The sequence below is a fragment of the Sciurus carolinensis genome, unplaced genomic scaffold (assembly GCF_902686445.1).
Source record: "Sciurus carolinensis unplaced genomic scaffold, mSciCar1.2, whole genome shotgun sequence".
NCBI classification, from domain to species: domain Eukaryota; kingdom Metazoa; phylum Chordata; class Mammalia; order Rodentia; family Sciuridae; genus Sciurus; species Sciurus carolinensis.
In genome coordinates this window covers 15,671-34,365 of record NW_025920270.1, presented here as the reverse complement: position 1 = coordinate 34,365, position 18,695 = coordinate 15,671, and the positions used below count along the sequence as shown (strand labels likewise).

Below are 18,695 nucleotides of genomic sequence, written 5' to 3'. Positions count from 1 at the left end.
CACCAATCGACAGTTAAAAGAGCAAATACAGGAAGCAAAAGATCATTTCAATAAAGAGATAGAGATATTGAAAAAAAAACAAACAGAAATCCTTGAAATGAAGGAAACGATAAATCAAATTAAAAACTCCATGGAAAGCAAAACCAAGAGGATAGAACATCTGGAAAACAGGAACGCAGATATCAAAGATGAAATATTAAATCTTGAAAACAAAGTTGACCAAACAGAGAAGATGGTAAGAAATCATGAACAGAATCTACAAGAACTATGGGATATTATGAAAAGGCCAAATTTAAGAATTATTGGGATTGAGGAAGACTTAGAGAAACAAACCGAAGGAATTAACAATCTATTCAATAAAATAATATCGGAAAATTTCCCAAATCTGAAGAATGAAAATCAAGGACAAGAGGTGTATAGGACTCCAAATACACAAAATTAAAATAGACGCACACCAAGGCACATTATAATGAAAATACCTAACATACAAAATAAAGACAGAATTTCAAAGGCTACGAGAGAAAAGAATCAATTTACATTCTGGGAAAAGCCAATACAGATATCAGCAGATTTTTTCAATCCAGACCCTAAAAGCTAGAAGGGCCTGGAACAACATTTTCACGGTCTGAAAGAAAATGGATGCCATCTAAGAATCTTACACCCAGCAAAACTTACCTTAAGATTTGATGATGAAATAAAATCCTTCCATGATAAACAAAAGCTAAAAGAATTTACTAAAAGAAAGCTGGCATTACAGAACATTCTGAGCAAAATATTCCATGAGGAAGAGATGAAAAACAACGATGTAAATCAGCAAAGGGAGGAACTGCCCTAAAGGAACAACCAAATAAAGGAGAAATCAAGTGATGTCCAAAAAAAAAAAATGAGCCAAATGACCAGAATACAAATCATATCACAATAATAACCCTGAATATTAATGGCCTGAACTCATCAATCAAAAGACATAGAATGGTTGATCAGATTAAAAAGAAAGATCCAACAATTTGCTGCCTGCAAGAGACTCATCTCTTGCAGATTCCCACAGACTAAAGGTGAAAGGATGGGGAAAAACATACCCTGAGCATGGACACAGCAAAAAAGCCAGAGTTTCCGTCCTCATATCAGATAATGTGGAATTCAAGTCAAAGTTACTCTGAAGGGATAAAGAAGGACATTTCATACTGCTTAAGGGAAGCATAAATCAGCAAGATATAACAATCATAAACATCTATGCCCCAAACAGTGGCTCATCAATATATGTCAATCAAATCCTTCTCAAAGCCAGTAATCAAATAGACCACAACACAATAATACTAGGGAAAAAAAATAAATAATACTAGGGGATTTTAACACACCTCTCTCACCACTGGACAGATCCTCCAAACAAAAATTGAACAAAGAAACCATAGCTCTCAAAAACACAATCGATAATTCAGACTTAAAGGACATTTATAGAATATACCATCCAACAAAGAGCAAATACAATTTCTTCTCAGCAACACATGAATCCTTCTCTAAAATAGAACATATATTATGCCACAAAGCTACTGTTAGCAAATACAAGATGATAGAGATAGTACCTTGTATTCTATCAGATCATAATGGATTAAAATTAGAAATAAATGACAGCGTAAAAAACAGAAGCTATTCCAACACCTCGAGATTAAATAATATGCTATTGAATGATGAATGGATAACAGAAGATATCAGGAAGGAAATTAAAAAATTCATAGAGGTAAATGAGAACAAAGAAACAACATATCAAAATCTCTGGGACACTATGAAAGCAGTACTTAGAAGAAAATTTATTTCATGGAGCGCATTCAATAAAAGAAGAAAAAATCAACAAATAAACACCCTAACACTATGACTCAAAGCCTTAGAAAAAGAATAACAGAGCAACACCAAAAGTAATAGAAGACAGGAAATAGTTAAAATCAGAACTGAAATCAATGAAATTGAAACAAAAGAAACAATGAAAAATTGTCAAAATAAATAGTTTCTTTGAAAAAATAAACAAAATTGATAAACTCTTAGCCACACTAACAAAGAGAAGAAGAGAGAAAACCAAAATTACTAAAATTTGTAATGAACAAGAAAATATCACAAAAGACACGATTGAAATACAAAACATAATTAGAAGCTATTTTGAAAATCTATACTTCAACAAAATAGAAAATCTCGAAGATATCAACAGGTTTCTAGAGACATATGAATTACCTAAACTGAATGAGGAGGACATACACAATTTAAATAGATTAATTTCAAGTAATGAAATAGAAGAAATCATCAAAAGCCTACCAACAAAGAAAAGTCCGGAACCAGATGAGTTCACAGCCGAGTTCTACAAAACCTTTAAGAAGAGCTCATTCCAATACTTCTTAAAGATTTCATGAAATAGAAGAGGAGGGAACTCTTCCAAACCCATTCTTTGAAGCCAATATCACCCTGATACCTAAACCAGACAGAGATACATCGAGAAAAGAAAATTTAATAGCAATATCCTTAATGAATATTGATGCAAAAATTCTCAACAAATTCTTAGCAAATCGCATACAAAAATATATTAAAAAGATAGTGCATCACAATCAAGTGGGTTTTATCCCAGGGATGCAGGGCTGGTTCAACATGTGGAAATCAATAAATGTAATTCACCATATCAATATACTTAAAGTCAAAAATCACATGATTATTTCGATAGATGCAGAAAAAGCATTTGATAAAATACAACATCCCTTCATGCTCAAAACACTGGAAAAAATAAGGATAGTGGGAACATTCCTTAACATTATAAAGGCCATCTATGCTGAGCCCATGGCCAATATCATTCTAAATGATGAAAACCTGAAAGCATTCCCCCTAAAACCTGGAACAAGGCAGGGATGCCCCCTTTCACCACTCCTATTCAACATTGTGCTCGAAAATCTAGCCAGAGCAATTAGACAAACCAAAAAAATTAAAGGGATATGAATAGGAAAAGAAGAACTCATACTATCCCTATTTGCAGATGACATGATTATATATTTAGAGGAACCAGAATATTCCATCAGAAAACTTTCAGAATTCATAAGTGAATTCAGTAAAGTAGCAGGATATAAAATTAATGCTCATAAATCCAATGCATTTTTATACATAAGTGATGACTCTTCAGAAAGAGAAGTTAGAAAAACTACCTCATTCACAATAGCTCCATAAAAAATAATACTTGGGAATCAATCTCACAAAAGAGGTGAAAGACCTCTACAATTAGAACTACAGACACTAAAGAAAGAAATTAAAGAAAACCTTAGAAGATGGAAAGATCTCCCGTGTTCTTGGATAGGCAGAACTACTATTGTCAAAATGGCCATACTACCTAAAGTGCTATACAGATTCAATGCAATTCCAATTAAAATCCCAATGACATACCTTACAGAAATAGAGCAAACAATCATGAAATTCATCTGGAAAAATAAGAAACCCAGAATAGCTAAAGCAATCCTTAGCATGAAGAGTGAAGCAGGGGGTATCACAATACCAGACCTTCAACTATACTACAAAGCAATTGTAACAAAAACGGCATAGTATTGGTACCAAAATAGACAGGTAGATCAATGGTACAAAATAGAGGACAAGGACACAAACCCAAATAAATACAATTTTCTCATACTAGACAAAGGGGCCAAAAATATGCAATGGAGAAAAGATAGCCTCTTCAACAAATGGTGCTGGGAAAACTGGAAATCCATATGCAACAGAATGAAACTAAACCCTATCTCTCATCCTGCACAAAAATCAACTTGAAATGGATCAAGGACCTTGGAATAAGACCAGAGAACCTGCATCTTATAGAAGAAAAAGTAGGTCCATATCTTCAACTTTTTGGCTTAGGATCAGACTTCCTTAACAGGACTCCCATAGCTCAAGAAAGAAAAGCAAGAATCAATAACTGGGACAGATTCAAATTAAGTAACTTTCTCTAAGCAAAGGAAACTATCAGCAAAGCAAAGAGAGAGCCTCCAGAGTGGGAGAATCTTTGCCACTCATACTTCAGATAGAGCACTAATTTCCAGAATCTATAAAGAACTCAAAAAACTCTACACCAAGAATACAAATAACCCAGTCAACAAATGGGCTAAGGAAATGAATAGACACTTCACAGAAGCAGATGTACAAGCAATCAACAAACATATGAAAAAATGTTCAACATCTTTAGTAATAAGATAAATACAAATCAAAACTACCCTAAGATTCCATCTCACCCCAATTAGAATGGTGATTATCAAGAATACAAGCAACAATAAGGGTTGTAGAGGATGTGGGGAAAAAGGTACACTCATACATTGCTGGTGGGGTTGCCAATTAATGCAGGTGCTCTGAAAGGCAGTGTGGAGATTCCTTAGAAAACTTGGAATGGAACCACCATTTCACCCAGCTATCCCCCTCCTCGGCCTATACCCAGAGGACTTAAAATCAGCATACTACAGAGATACAGCCACATCAATGTTCATTGCTGCTCAATTCACCATAGCCAGATTGTGGAACCAACCTAGATGCTCTTCAATTGATGAATGGATAAAGAAACTGTGGCATATATATGTACAATGTAATATTACTCCACCATAAAGAATGATAAAATTATGGCATTTTCTGGCAAATGGATGAAATTGGAGAATATCATGCTAAGTGAAATAAGCCAATCTCAAAAAACCAAAGGATGAATGATCTCGCTGATAAGCAGATGATGACACATATAGGGGGTGGGAAGGGGGCAGGAATGGAGTAAGGAGGGACTCTATAGAGGGATAAGAGGGGTGGGAGAGGTGGGGGGGCAAAAAAAATAACAGAATGAATCAAAAACTGTTACTCTAGGTAAATATATGATTACACAAATGGTATGCCTCTACTTCATTTACAAACAGAGAAACAAGTTGGATCCCATTTGTTTGCAATAAAAATGAATTTAAAAAAAGAAAATGTAGTTACCAGCGAAACTAGTGCTATGAATTGAAGTCTTTTCTGTGAGTGCTGCAAATTGCATATGTTTCATAGTAGTTCATCCAAATCCAAAGCTCAAGGTTCACATTGGGAACCAATTGAGTGCCTGGGAGGTGAAACTCTTCTTGAAACTGTTTCTGTTCTGCAACATTAGACTACTCAGGTGGTATTTTCTAAGCAAACTGCAGGTATAGAATTCAAAGTGTGCTACCAACTATTCCCTTGTACCTAGCATCACCAAATTTGGGGAGTAATGTGGGACTTGTGGGGCTACAGATGGGATCATTAAACAAAGTTTCATTGAAATGCATTTGTGATTCTTTTTCAGAAATCTCAATTCAGCTGCATTTGGCTTCTTTCAATGGTCTACTTGTTAGCTGTGGTACAATCACTATGAAATGGAAACTTTTTTCTGCAAGTTCTAAAATCCACTTAGATTCTTACTACTTCAAATAGATATAAAGCACCATATTTACTTTGAGAACATAGTGTGTGCCCAGGTGTTGGAAGTCTTGCTGAAACTGCTTCTGTTCTGCCTTTAAGGCAGTTCTCATTCAACACATTCATAGCATAATTCAGGCCCAATATGCAAAGTGAAAGCACCCAGAAACCACTCCAGACATGGTAACTCACACAAGAGATTTTAATAACCAGATTAACAGAGTGTCTGCCTTTAAGGGTGAAAGAGAAAGGAAGAGTGAGAGTGAGAGTGAAAGTGAGAGTGAGAAAAGAAAGCAAATAGCAGTGGAGTTACCCCTAGTGAAAGCTCACAGTCTAATTGGATCAATGATCGACAAGAAAGTTTACAATCTAGATTACAAAATGGTTTGTGGGGAGGGGTCAGACTCAGGAGAAATATCTGCAGGCATGTTCCTTTTATTCCCCATTTTTGTTTTTATAAGACCACTTTTGGGCATATGGGTGAAGATACATCTTCAATGACTGCTTGCTGCTGAACGTGGGCAAAGAACTAATTCAGGGAAAGGAGATGTCATTGCAGTAGGTGGGGATTGGGGACTGGATAGTTCCCCTAGAGAGTACACTTGTAACCAGGCTCTGATTCATCCTTTATAAGGTCCTGATAGTCCACTAATACAAACTGGACAGATGTATTAGGAAAAACATCTAATAGAAAAATAGCAGACAGGGTGAATGGCAAGAAAGGCAAGAATGCAACTGACAGTCAAATCCTCATGGCTGGGTGTACTTGTCTGGTGCCTCAGTGTTCTAGTCCAGAACAGGAAGAAGGGTAGAAGGCTTAATGGCCTTCAACCTGAGGTGGAGAGGTCCCACTAGGATGGCCCACTATTGGTTGGAAAAAGCCTGAGGGTTAGAGGCTTAACAGCCATTGGCATAGCCAGGATCACCATATGAAGCCCCTGCCATTTGGGAGATAGAGGGGCTGTGGCCTCATGAAAAGGAGAGATAAGAACTTGGTCTCCTATTTGAAGAGGTTGATCCAGGAGGCCAGACAAGGGTCTGGGCAGGAAGAAGTCAGTGTAACCACATAGGAATGCCTGAACGTGATTTAGAAGAGGAATGAATATATGAGAAGGAAGAGGGGAAGGAATTGGCAATAACCCCAGGGAAAGAATGGGACGACCACACATCAGCTCAAAAGGGGAGATAGTTTCTTTGGGAGAAAATGAAGATGCAGAAAAATAATAGGCAGGAGTTTAACCTAATCAACGTGAAGTTTTAAAGATAGTTTGGTTAAAACATTTTTAAGTGTTCGGTTTTTTCATTCTACTTTACACAATGACCTTGGGTGAAAGGGAATATGGAAATACCAAGGGACTCCGAGAGCCTTGGCAAGTTATTGGGAAACTTCAGAAATGAATTCAGGCCCATTATCTGACAGAAAGGAGGTAGGCTCTCCAAAGCGAGGAATGATTTCATGAAGGATGAAGACACTTAGTAACCTTTTGTTGGAGGTGGGGATGACTTCAACTCATCCCAAGCAGGTGTCTATCATAACCCGAAGGTATTTAGATTTTCTTATTGTGGGCATGATGAGTTAAATCAAATTGCCAGTCTACCTCTGAAATAGCACCACAGGCCTGGTGAGTCAGAAAATTGGTGGGTCTGATGACTGTAGAATTGGTTCATAGACAAACTTCGCATGTGGAGGAGAGTTCTTTCAGAATTGAAATGTCAGAGGATAGTTGCAAATGAGTCTTAGCAAATTGTGAGAGTGAAGAAAAGTTGGTGTGAAATAGATGATAGAGGTAGGAAAGTATCTCCCTTTTGGGAGGTGATGGAGGTAAGGGATCATGAAGAGTCATAATAGGAGTTGGTGTGGATGATAGGGCCACTCTTCTAGCCTCCTAATCTGCCTTGTTGTTGCCTGAAGAGATGAATGATTAATCTTTCTGATGAACTTGGCAATATACAAGGCCTATGGTTGCTGGGAGGTGAAGAGCCTCAAGGAGGTTTAGAATGTAGATAGAATTGGTGATGGAGTTCCCTTTTGTGGCAAGAAGGCCCCTCTCTTTCCAAATAGTGGCATGGAAAAGGATAATGTGAAAAGTGGATTTAGAGTCAGTATAGATTGTGAGGGATTTTCCCTTTGTGAGAGTGAATGTGTGAGTGAGAGCAATTAATTCTCCCTGTTGGTTGGTGTTGTTAGGTAGTGGTCCTGACTTTACAACCTTTTCCAGGAAAACAATGGTGTATCCAGCCCATTGGATCCCTTCATTGGAGAAAAAGAGCTCCCATATGAAAGTAGGGTTGTGTAAGGCCCCCTCTCGAACATTGGAGGGCAGGGAAGTAACTCTTCCATAATCTCAAAGCAGCTATGGGTTGCTGAATCATGTATATTGGAAAGTGGAGGTAGGAGGGTGGCTGGATTTAAAGGAGGGCATGTCTTAAAGGAAATAGAAGAATCCTCAATAAGAGCAGTTTGCAAAGTTAACACCTGACAGGGTGATAGAGTTTGCAGACCCTTATAAGTAAGAAGCTTGGACAGATGATGAGGTGAGAGCACTTCAGTGGGAGCTGCTTCCTGGGTTAAGAGAAATTCTGCAGCCAGTACCCTAAGACATGGTGCCGAGCCTCTTACAGTGGGGTCCAGGCCTTGTGGTGATGTCAGGGAGGTATATAACTGGGGCTTGAAGAATGGTTTTCCTTAGGGTCTGAAAAGGGGCTTCCACTGGGTTGAGAAGAGGTTCAGTGAAGCCTCATACAAAAGGGCTGCCAAGATGGAAAAGTTTGGGATCCAGGATTGTAAATATACTGCTAGCCCTAAAAAGGAAAGGATTTCTTCCTTGGTTGATGAAGTGGGCATGTTCTGCAGCAATGCTTTTCTCTCTACAGTTATGGCCTTAAATACAGGAGAAAGACTGACTCCAAAGTAAATAACCTGAGATTTGGAAAGATGTACATTTTCTGAAGAGACCATATACCCTCTGTCAGCCAGAAAATTTAAAACCTTAGTAGTGTCTCCTTGAGAGTCCTTGAAACAGGGACTACTTAAAAGAAGATCATCAACATACTGTAAGAGAGGACGAAACAAAAGTAAGAGAAGCAAGATCATGAGACAATGTTTGACTGAAGAGGTGAGGGCTGTCCTGAAATCCCTGTGAGAGAACTGTCCAGGTCAGCTGAGAAAAACTTGACTGAAAGGATCAGTCCAGGTGAAAGCAAAAAGATCCTGTGAGTCAGGATGAAGAGAGACAGTAAAAAAGGTGTCCTTCCAATCCAACACAGAAAAGTATGTGGTGGAGGAAGGGAAAGAGGAAAGCAAGGTGTAGGGATTGGGTACAATGGGGAAAATGGAGACAGCTGCCAAGTTGATGATGTGGAGATCTTGCCTCAAATGGTAAGATCCATTAGGATTTTTAACAGCCAGGATGGGAGTGTTATAAGGTGAGTTGACAGGGCACAGGAAGTCTTTCTGTCTTAAATCCTGGAAGACTGGTTGAAACCCTAAGATGCTCCTTTGGGGAAGGGGATATTGGGCCTGAATGGGTAGGATGTTGGATCCTTCAAGCAAATGAGTACAGGGGAGCATGTAGCTCCAAATGGTGTGTGGGTGTACCAAACCTTGGGGTCAACAAGGGAGGAAGGAAGGGGATATGAGGACTCATGTTGAGTAGTATGTTCCTGCAAGGTCATGAAAAGAGGAACAGCAGAGGAGTGTTGGTGGAGGCACATGGTGGGTGAGAAGGAAATAGAGACACCCAGTTTGGTTAGGCTGTCCCTTCCCAGGAGGGAACTGGGACACATAGGAATTATCAAAAAAGAATAAATGAGTGCGACAGCGTGGTGTGCTTGGTGGAGGCTGCAGGGGCCGTGGCCCGCCCCCCGCACATGTCCGGGGTGGCTAGGGGCTGTAGCCGCCTGCGGCGCCTCCTATGGCCAGGGACCAGAGCGCAGAGGAGCCGGGTCGCCACCCCTGATGCCCATGGAGTGGGTGCGGATGATCAACGTGCAGCACCTGCTGGAGGCCGCCACTGAGTTTTTGGAGCGCCAGGAGCGAGAGTGTGAACATGGCTATGCCTCATCATTCCCTTCCATGCCGAACCCCTATCTACAGCATTCAAAGCCCCCACGGAGGTTGAGCCCGGCACAGAACCACAGCAGCAGGAGCAGCACCACCAGCACTGCAACAGATCTACACACAATGAGCTGGAAAAGAACCGACGAGCTCATCTGTGCCTGTGTTTAGAACGCTTAAAAATTCTGTTTCCACTAGGACCAGACTGCACCAGGCATACACACTTGGTTTGCTCAATAAAGCCAAAACACACATCAAGAAACTTGAAGAAACTGAAAGGAAAAGCCAGCACCAGCTTGAGAACTTGGAATGAGAACAGAGATTTTTAAAGTAGTGACTGGAACAGCTGCAGGGTCCTCAAGGGAATGGACAGCATTGGATCAGCTATTTCTTCAGATCGTTCTGATTCAGAGCAAGAGGAGATTGAAGTGGATGTTGAAAGCACAGAGTTCTCCCATGGAGAAGTGAACAGTATAAGTACCACCAGCATCAGTGACATTGATGACCACAGCAGCCTGCAGAGTATTGGGAGTGATGAGGGTTACTCCAGTGCCAGTGTCAAACTTTCGTTCACTTCCTAGAACCCAGCATGACATAACAGTGCAGGGCAAAATATTCACTGGGCCAATTCAGTACAATCTCTTAAATTGGGTTCATGATGCAGTCTCCTCTTTAAAGCTAAACAAAACTATACTTGAACAAAAGGGTCATAAGACCTGTATTTAAGCAAATACTTAGCAAAAAGTGGGGTAGGGCCTCCCCAGCAGAACAAATATACTCAGAATATTCATATTGGAAAAAAAAATCACAATTTCTAATGACAACGGAAAACTTGTGTGAAATGATCTTGATTTGATTTAGTTGATTTCAAAGAAGACACTGGAGATTCCATCCTCTTTTTCTAGTTTGCTCATACATTGAGTAGATACATTGAAAGATGGGGATTATGAACCCTTCCTGAGCTTTATGGCCCTAGAAACAAAATAAAAACTATAGTAAAAAAAAAAGATAATCAGGCATTAATCTTGGATAGCTAAGGAACTATTAAAACTCAGCCTGGGACAGCTTATCATGAAGCCTATGGATGATCAATTCTTTAAAACAAAAATGAAACAAACCCAAACTCATTTAATGCTCTACAAAAGGAGAGACTCCCATGAAGCCTTTTGAAAGGGATCATCATGCAGCTCAGCTTTCTGTTGGATTCCATGCTAAACAAGCTAACCTTATCCTGCATTGTTAGCACTAGGGCACCCAGCCGCCATCTCGCCATCCCATGGCCTCGGGGCTGCATGGGGGCAGTCCATGCATGACAGCCTCTATCACACAAGGCCTATGAGTATGGATTGGGGAGCCAGAAGGGGAAAGCTCCACGTGCCTGTGTCTGCATGGGTCAGAAGAGTTGTGCACTCAGATTAGCAGGTCAATGTCAGAGAGCCACGGCAACATTTTTATTTGAGATTTTGATAACTGTTTATATGTGTTGAAAACCAAAATGACATCTTTTTAAAGCTTGTCCATAAGTAAACATAGATGTCTTTTATGGTGGAAAAACACATGGGAAAAATCATCTATTTTGATGCAGCATTTGATAATGATAAAACACCTCACACCTCACTCTTTATAGTGCACAAAATGAGTGAGGTCTGGGCTAGGTAGAAAAAAGGTCAATGCTGTTTTTGTTTTCTTTTAGAATCATTACTTTTTACCAGCTTTTAACCATCTGATATCCATAGTAGACACACTATCATAGTTAACATTGTTAAGTTCAGCACTTTTCTCATTTTAATGTAAAGATTTGCTTCCATTTTCTACAGGCAGTCTTCTTCACAATCCCACTGTGCAGGTGCTATTGTTGCTCTTATAAATGTTTTCAGAAATGTTATTTTCTTCAAAGTGAAATTTCTAGCCTGTACTTTGATGTCATGTGTTCCCTTTGTCTTTCAAACTCCAAGGTTTTCCTTTGGTCCTCTCTCTCTTACCCTGGGAAGCCTTCCTGGAGACCTTATCCCCAGCTGTTTGGACTTTGTATACTTTAAATAATTTAACTACCCTTAATTACTTTAAAAAAAGCTTTATAATTTTCATAACTTATTGCTGATTTTAATGGGTTGTTAATTTTAGTCCTGTAGTTTTATTTTATGTTTAGATAAGGGTGGGCAAGGAAAAAGAAAATAAAGACAACCATATTTAAAAAAAAAAAGAATAAATGAACCAAATTTGCCTGATATGGCAACTTATTGGAGGGGTTTTTTGGGGGTGGTATGGTTTCCCTCTATCCCAACAATAGAGGATCTAGCAGGGGATGTGGGTCCCCAAAACTCCCACAGCACTGAAAAGGTGGCTGTGGATCCAGTGTCTATAAGGAAAGGAAGTCGCCTGCCTGCCACTGTAAGGATCACACAGGGGTCCTGAACAGTGATGATCATCGGTGTAAAAATCCTAGGCCCCTTCAGTCATCCATTGCCAATCCCAGTATATCACTGGGGGAAGAGGGCGAGGGTGACCTGGCACTTCTCTGAGCACCAGGGTAATCCACCGCCCAATGCCCCAGTTGATGGCATTTTGGACAAGGACCTAAGAGTTGCCAGGGGTTGAGGCAGACTCTTGCCCAGTGGCCCTCTTTTCCACACTTGAGGCATGGGCCTGGAGGTCTTCTGGGAACTAGGGTGCCCCTAGTAGTGGTTGGCTGGGCAGGTCTAGCTGGCCAAAAGTCTTTGGCTAGCATTAGGCATTTTAGTTTTTTTTTTTTTTTTCTCTTCCGTTATTCACCCTGAATGCTACCGCTAGAACCTCTGGCTATGGGGTAAGGGGTCCCCTGGTCAACTGACTCAATGCCTTTATGTCCGAGTAACACTGAGGAAAAAAATAAGTTGTGAGTAGCAGTCACCCCTCCAGAGTTTCAGGATCCTGGTTAGTGTATTTGAGCATGGCCTCTGTGAGGTGACTCAGAAAGGCAGATGGGCTTTCAGTTTTGTCCTGTATTTACTTCCTGAAGTTTATCATAATGGTTTAATGGAAGACTTTTGAAGGTCTGCAAGGATGCAAATTTGGATCTTGTTCCACCGCAGATGCCCAATCCACTTGTTATAGTTCCATTGGGGCTCCCTATCTGGTATGGCTTTAGCCCCAATGGGCTGGGTCGGGGCTGATTGGTGAACCTCATCTGCATAATTGTGCACCTGTTCCCAGACTCTCCTGCGCTCCTCAGGGGTAACATGTTGGACATGATCAAATAAATATCATGCCAAGTAAGATCATAAGACTGAGTAAGGTACTGAAATTCCTTGATAAATTTCACAGGGTTGGAAGTAAAAGAGCCTAGCCACCTTTCTATCTGGGAAAGATCAGGAAGCAAAAAATGAACATAAATTCTGATCATTCCCTCCACACCAGCCACTTCCCATAGGGGGTGGCTAGAACATGTGGGTGAGACTGTTTGATGGGAAGATTAGGCAGGCTGGGGAGGGGCAGAAGCAGAAGCAAAGCAGGGCAAAGAAGATGGAGGAACAAGAGCCAGAAAGGCCTCTGCCACAGGAAACTGGTATGGGGGTGATTTCTTAGCCAGGTCCAAGTCAAAAAAGGAGGAGGAATTAGGAGGGGGAGAAGAAGCTAAAAGGAGGTGTTTAGATTTGCAGGAAGAGCAAAAATCAAGTTTAATGTGCAAGAAAGAGAAAGCTTGAAGACAAAGAATTTCTTTAAACTTCCCCACTCATTTATAGAAGTTTTATAAGTCCCTCAAAACATTAGTATCCAAAGTGCCATTAACTAACCACCTACATTGATTATCCAAAGGATACTGTGGCCAAATATCATTACACAAGCAAATAAGTTTTGATGGTTCTAGGTCAGGGATCAGGTGAAGGGATTTAAGATATTCTAGTAAACCTCCCAAGGGTGAGTATGCCAGAATGGAAGGCATAAATTCCATAGTTGAGACTGAGAAAGAGCCAAGTCAGTGTCCAAGGCATCCTGAGGTCACAGACTAATTGGCTGGAGATGAAAAGGCAGCACAATGATGGGAGTAGTCACCCTCATCAGTGTGTGCCGGGCAAAAGCTGAGAGTTGAGGACCTGACGTCAGGATTTTCAAGAGAGAAAGTGAAGAGGTACCCCAACCCTGAGAGAGAATCTCCACCATAAAGATTGGGGACCCAACCAATAGATAAGGTCAACTAAGGGGGCCATTCATGACTGGGGGAACCCCCACTCCTCAACTGCCTCAAGGGTGCCAGATGATCAACCATCGCATCTCAAGTAAGCAGAGGAGTGTTTAAGTCGACCTAGGGGAAAACACCAATCTGAAAGCCAGTTGTGGATGTGCAACCAAGCATCCAGGGGTCTGGGGTGACAGATGGGATTTCACTTGCCTAAGTGGTGGTAGAGGAGCCCATCTGAGTCACAGCACCAATGAAAGCACACAGAAACCACTCCAGACGTGGGAACTCACACGAGAGACTTTAATAAGCAGTAAACAGTGTCTACCCTTAAGGGAAAAATAGAAAGAGAAAGAGTGAGAGAGTGAGAGAGTAAGAGAGTGAGAGAGAGTGAGAGTGAGTGAGAGTGAAAGTGAGAGAGAGAAAAGAAAGCAAGTAGCAGGGGAATTACCCTTAAATAGTGAAAGTCCATGGGCTAATTGGACCAATGACTGACAAGAAAGTTAACAATCTAGATTACGAAATGGTGGGTGGCGGGGGCAGAATCAGGGGAGAAATAGCTGCAGCCTTGTTCCTTACACAAAGTGTACTAGCAAGAGAGCCCTTGAAGCTACTACATTCTACAAATTTGTGGAGCAAAGTGGAGCTGCAGAAGGGAACAATTCCCCAACATTTTATTGAAATTCACTACTGAAAGTTTTTAAGAAATCTCACTTCAACTGCAGTTTCAGTCTTCCAAGGAACTGCCAGTTACAAATGGAAGTAAAGCTATGAATTAAAATCTTTTCTTTGAGTGCTCCAAATTGCTTATATTTCATAGCAGTTCATACAAATCCAGAGGAGAATGTTCCCACTGGGAACTGAGTGAGTGCCTGGAAGTTGAAGCTCTTCCTGAATCTGTTTCTGTTCTACAATATTAGACTGTTCTCAGGCAGAATTTTCTAAGCATATTGCAGGCCCTGTATACAAAGTGTGCTAGCAACAGTTCCCTTATAGCTAGGATCACTAACTGTTGAGAGTAATGTGGGAATGCAGAAGGGATCAATTGACTAAAGTTTTACTGTAATACATTTGTGATCCTTTTGCAGAAAACTCCCCTCAGCTGCACTTGCCTGCATGCAATGTTCTGCATGATCTGCCCTGTTATCCATAATACAATTGATATGAATGGAAACTTTTCTGCAAGTTCTAGAAAGTGCTTATGCTTTGTGCTACTTCAAATAGATACAAAGCACCATGTTCACTTGGATAACAAAGTGTGTGCCAGATGTTGGAAGTCCTTGCTGAAACTGCTTCTGTTCTGCCTTCAAGGCAGTTCTCATCTAGCATATTCACAGCCCAGTTCAGGCCCAATATGCACAGTGTGATAGCAAGAGAGACCTTGTAGCTGCGTTCTCCAACTTTGTAGAGAAAAGTGAAGCTGCAGAAAGAATCAATTCTCCAAAGTTTTATTGAAATTCACTACTAAAACATTTTAAGAAAACTCACTTCAACTGAAGTTTCAGTCTTCCAAGGAACTGCTGGTTACCAATGGATCTAATGCTATGAATTGATACCTGTTTTGCAAGTACTACAAATTGCTTATGTTTCTTAGTAGTTCATTCAAATCCAAAGCATAATGTTCACAGTGGGAACCGAGTGAGTGCCTGGAAGTTGAAGCTCTTCTTGAAACAGCTTCTGTTCTGCAACATAAGTCTGTACTCAGGCAGCATTTTCTAAGCACAGTGCAGGCCCACTATACAAAGTGTGCCAGCTACAGTTCCCTTGTAGCTAGTATCACCAAATTTTGGGAGTAATGTGTGGCTGCAGAAGGATCAATTGAACAAAGTTTCACTGAAATGCATTTGTGATTATTTTGCAGAAAACTCTTCAGCTGCACTTGCCTGCTTGTGATGACCTGCATGTTACACTTGGCACAATTGCTACAAAATGGAAAATTTTCTGCAATGCTAGAAAGTGCTTATGCTTTGTGCTGCTTCAAGCAGATACAAAGCACCATGTTCACTTTGGGAACAAAGTATGTTCCTAGTTGTTGGAAGTCCTTGCTCAAACTGCATCAGTTCTGCCTTCAAGGTGGTTCTCATCCAGCATATTCATAGTACAGTTCAGACCCAATGTACAAAGTGTACTAGCAAGAGAAGCCTTGTATATACAAATTTGTGGAGCAGAGATGAGCTGCAGAAGGGATCAGTTCTGCAAAGTTTTATTGAATTTCACTACTGAATCTTTTTAAGAAAACTTACTTCAACTACACTTTCAGGCTTTGGAGAATTGACCTTCAGAGCAGTACCAGTTTTTTTTCTAACTTGGGGAACCAATGTTCATATGCTACCTAAGACCTATTACGTTTCTATTCAAAACGTCAGAGAAAAGTAATAGAAGTGCAATTGCTAAACCGTTTGCAATGTAATGAAATTTATTGAAAAATACAGAAAATTATGACAACGGAAAGAGCTTTCCTTTGGTAGTTGGTGATGCAGAACAGCAACATTTATTCAGCACCAGTGCAGGCTCACCAGAACTTTCTCCAAAGACTGGGCACAGCCCTTTGTTCTTAGTATGTTTTATACAGTACAGATTTCAGTATTTCAATACTTTCTCATGCAAAAAGCCTTGATCTGATTCCCCTTTATCCAGGAAGCTCTGAATATTGACACATATGCTGAGCAATCTTGATTACATAAGCAGAAACTACCAGGTTGCAGCTAATAGAGATAAAAAGAAACATCTTAGGAGGAGTTGCTTCTTGATGGTCAGGATGCATCTATAGCCTTCAGAAAGCATCATTTTTACCACTTGCTTATATAGTCTCATGAGTAACTAATGAGAGGCTGATTTTTTTAAACTGTTTCTATACATCTTCTTAAATTTAGGACAGGTTGGAGGCAAAGAATTAGTATGTACTCAGCAAATACAGCTATAATCACCCCAATAATTGTCTTAATTCCTTCCAAGGGACTCATCTTTGAAGAGGTTGTCTTTGTCCCATTCCTTCCAAGTCTGTACAGGCATATGGGCAATTTTGACCATATAATCTATGATATCTCCTATAACTTTCCATATGTCACCTATTTGTGGACATCAGTTACCCAATTTGAATTTTCAACAAACCCCTACTTCAGAGGAATATAAGTAATCTAAGTCCAAGTGGTTTTGGAAAATGGCATTACAAACTGTGGTTTGTTGTTACCAATACATTGAGGGCATTTACAGTTTCATTTGAGCACATTTGTATTTTAAATGGTGCAATTAACTGTATTACAATCTTTAGTATGGAAGTCTGGAGGGGCTGTGTCCCTTTGGAGGACAGCTATTTTGTCTCCTTTAGCTTGTGTAGTACAGAACTCACATTCCCAATAGGGGTAATAGAATTTTTCATCTGCATCACAAACTCTCTAGGAGGATGAAAGTTTCTCACAAATATATTTTCCTTGGAGCCTGTATTCTCATTTCAAGGGTAGGATTCCACATGTTATCATGGAAGTCCTTGACCCATTCACAGCTTTACATACATCAAAAAGAATTGACACTGGTAACTTAATATTGATGATTTTGGTCTGATTAAAGGTCATGATGGCACCTGACCTTTAATCATTCCTCAGTTAGTGAGTATTGTGGATCAAAGTATGCATAATGGTCCCCTTGTTAGTCAATAGAATATATAGTTTTATTGTGAACACAACCTTCCTAAATTTTTCCTGGGCAGGAGAAGTGAGTGGAATAGATCAAAGTACATGTAACTCCCAGGTCTGACAGAATTACTCAGAAAAATGGGTCACAAGAAGTGAAATCTGCCAGGACTGTGAGGGACCAGATTATAAACAGCAAACAATAAGCATACATACTGAGAAAAGGAAGAAAGTGTTTAATAGCAAGAAAATATTTGCAAAGAATGAAACAGTTTGCTTTCAACAGACATGCTCTGCAGGTTTCACCATGCATTGACTAACAGCTGGCTATAGCTTGGTTATAGTAGGGCTTTGGATGTGTTTATACTTTGTACAAATTACAGTTTTACCTGTGTATTTTCACACAGCAGCACTTGATATTGAGTCATTCATGCATTTTCTGAACTATTGGCGACCTCTGCTGACATCAGGGTTACAGCTGAGTGTGGAACTTTAGCACTGAAATTTTGTACCAGTGTTAGCTTGTCAGCTTCCCTTATCAGCTACCCAGTGGCTGCCAGTGCTGAGTCAGAGCAGCCTTCTGGCTGTGACTGAGTTCATTTGTTTAGATAAATATGCCACTGGCCTTTGCCAAGGCCCAAATTCTTGAATTCAGACCCCCAAGACCATTCTGTTCTTTTCATGAACAGAGGTTGTACTCTCTGTTTACATAAGGAAGTCCCAGGACTGAATCCTCAGAGAGTCTGACCTTGATTTTTTGAAAAGCCACCTCCTGCATCGGTCCCCACTCAAGAAAGGGGATATTTTTCTTTCCTTTCAAAGCATTGGACTGGGGTCTGGCCTAGTCTGAAAAATCCAGGGGCCTATATTCTATAGAATTTTGCTTCTAGGAACACTTGGACTTTTCAACAAGTGGTGCGGGTAGGGATTGCACCAACTGTTCTTTTTCTTTTAATCTCCATTTGCCATCCCTGCATGATGTTAAATCATAAGTATTTAACTTGTCTCTGACAGATTTGTGACCTTTTTTTTTTGTACTCAATAACCTGCTTCTCTTAGTAGGGAAAGGAGGGCCTCTATTATTCAGGATTCTCTAGAGGAACAGAATTGACAATTATTATAAAAAGGGAATTTATTAGATTGATTTACACAACAAGAAGCTGGATAGTCCACACTGGCTGTCTGCAGGCTGGAGAGCTGGAGAAAACAGTAGCTGCACAGTCTAAGCAGCTGAAGCCTCAGAAGAATCATCAATGGTGCTACCCTAGTCTGAGACTGAAGGCTTCTGGAAACTCCCTGGGGAATCACTGGCAGAGTCCACTTTGGAAGTGTACAAGAGCAAGAGTCTAATATCCTCAAGTGATTGCAGGTGCAATCAAGAAACCCATTCAAGAAGAATTGAGCTTGCATCTGCTGCTGCTTCCTTGTTCTTCCA

The 18,695-nt window shown here is 40.3% G+C and overlaps 1 pseudogene; it reads left to right on the top strand.

Annotated features, from left to right (window-relative positions):
• The first annotated feature begins 9,382 nt into the window (after window positions 1-9,382).
• LOC124975417 (max-interacting protein 1-like) lies at window positions 9,383-10,412 on the top strand (annotated as a pseudogene).
• Window positions 10,413-18,695: the final 8,283 nt, after the last annotated feature.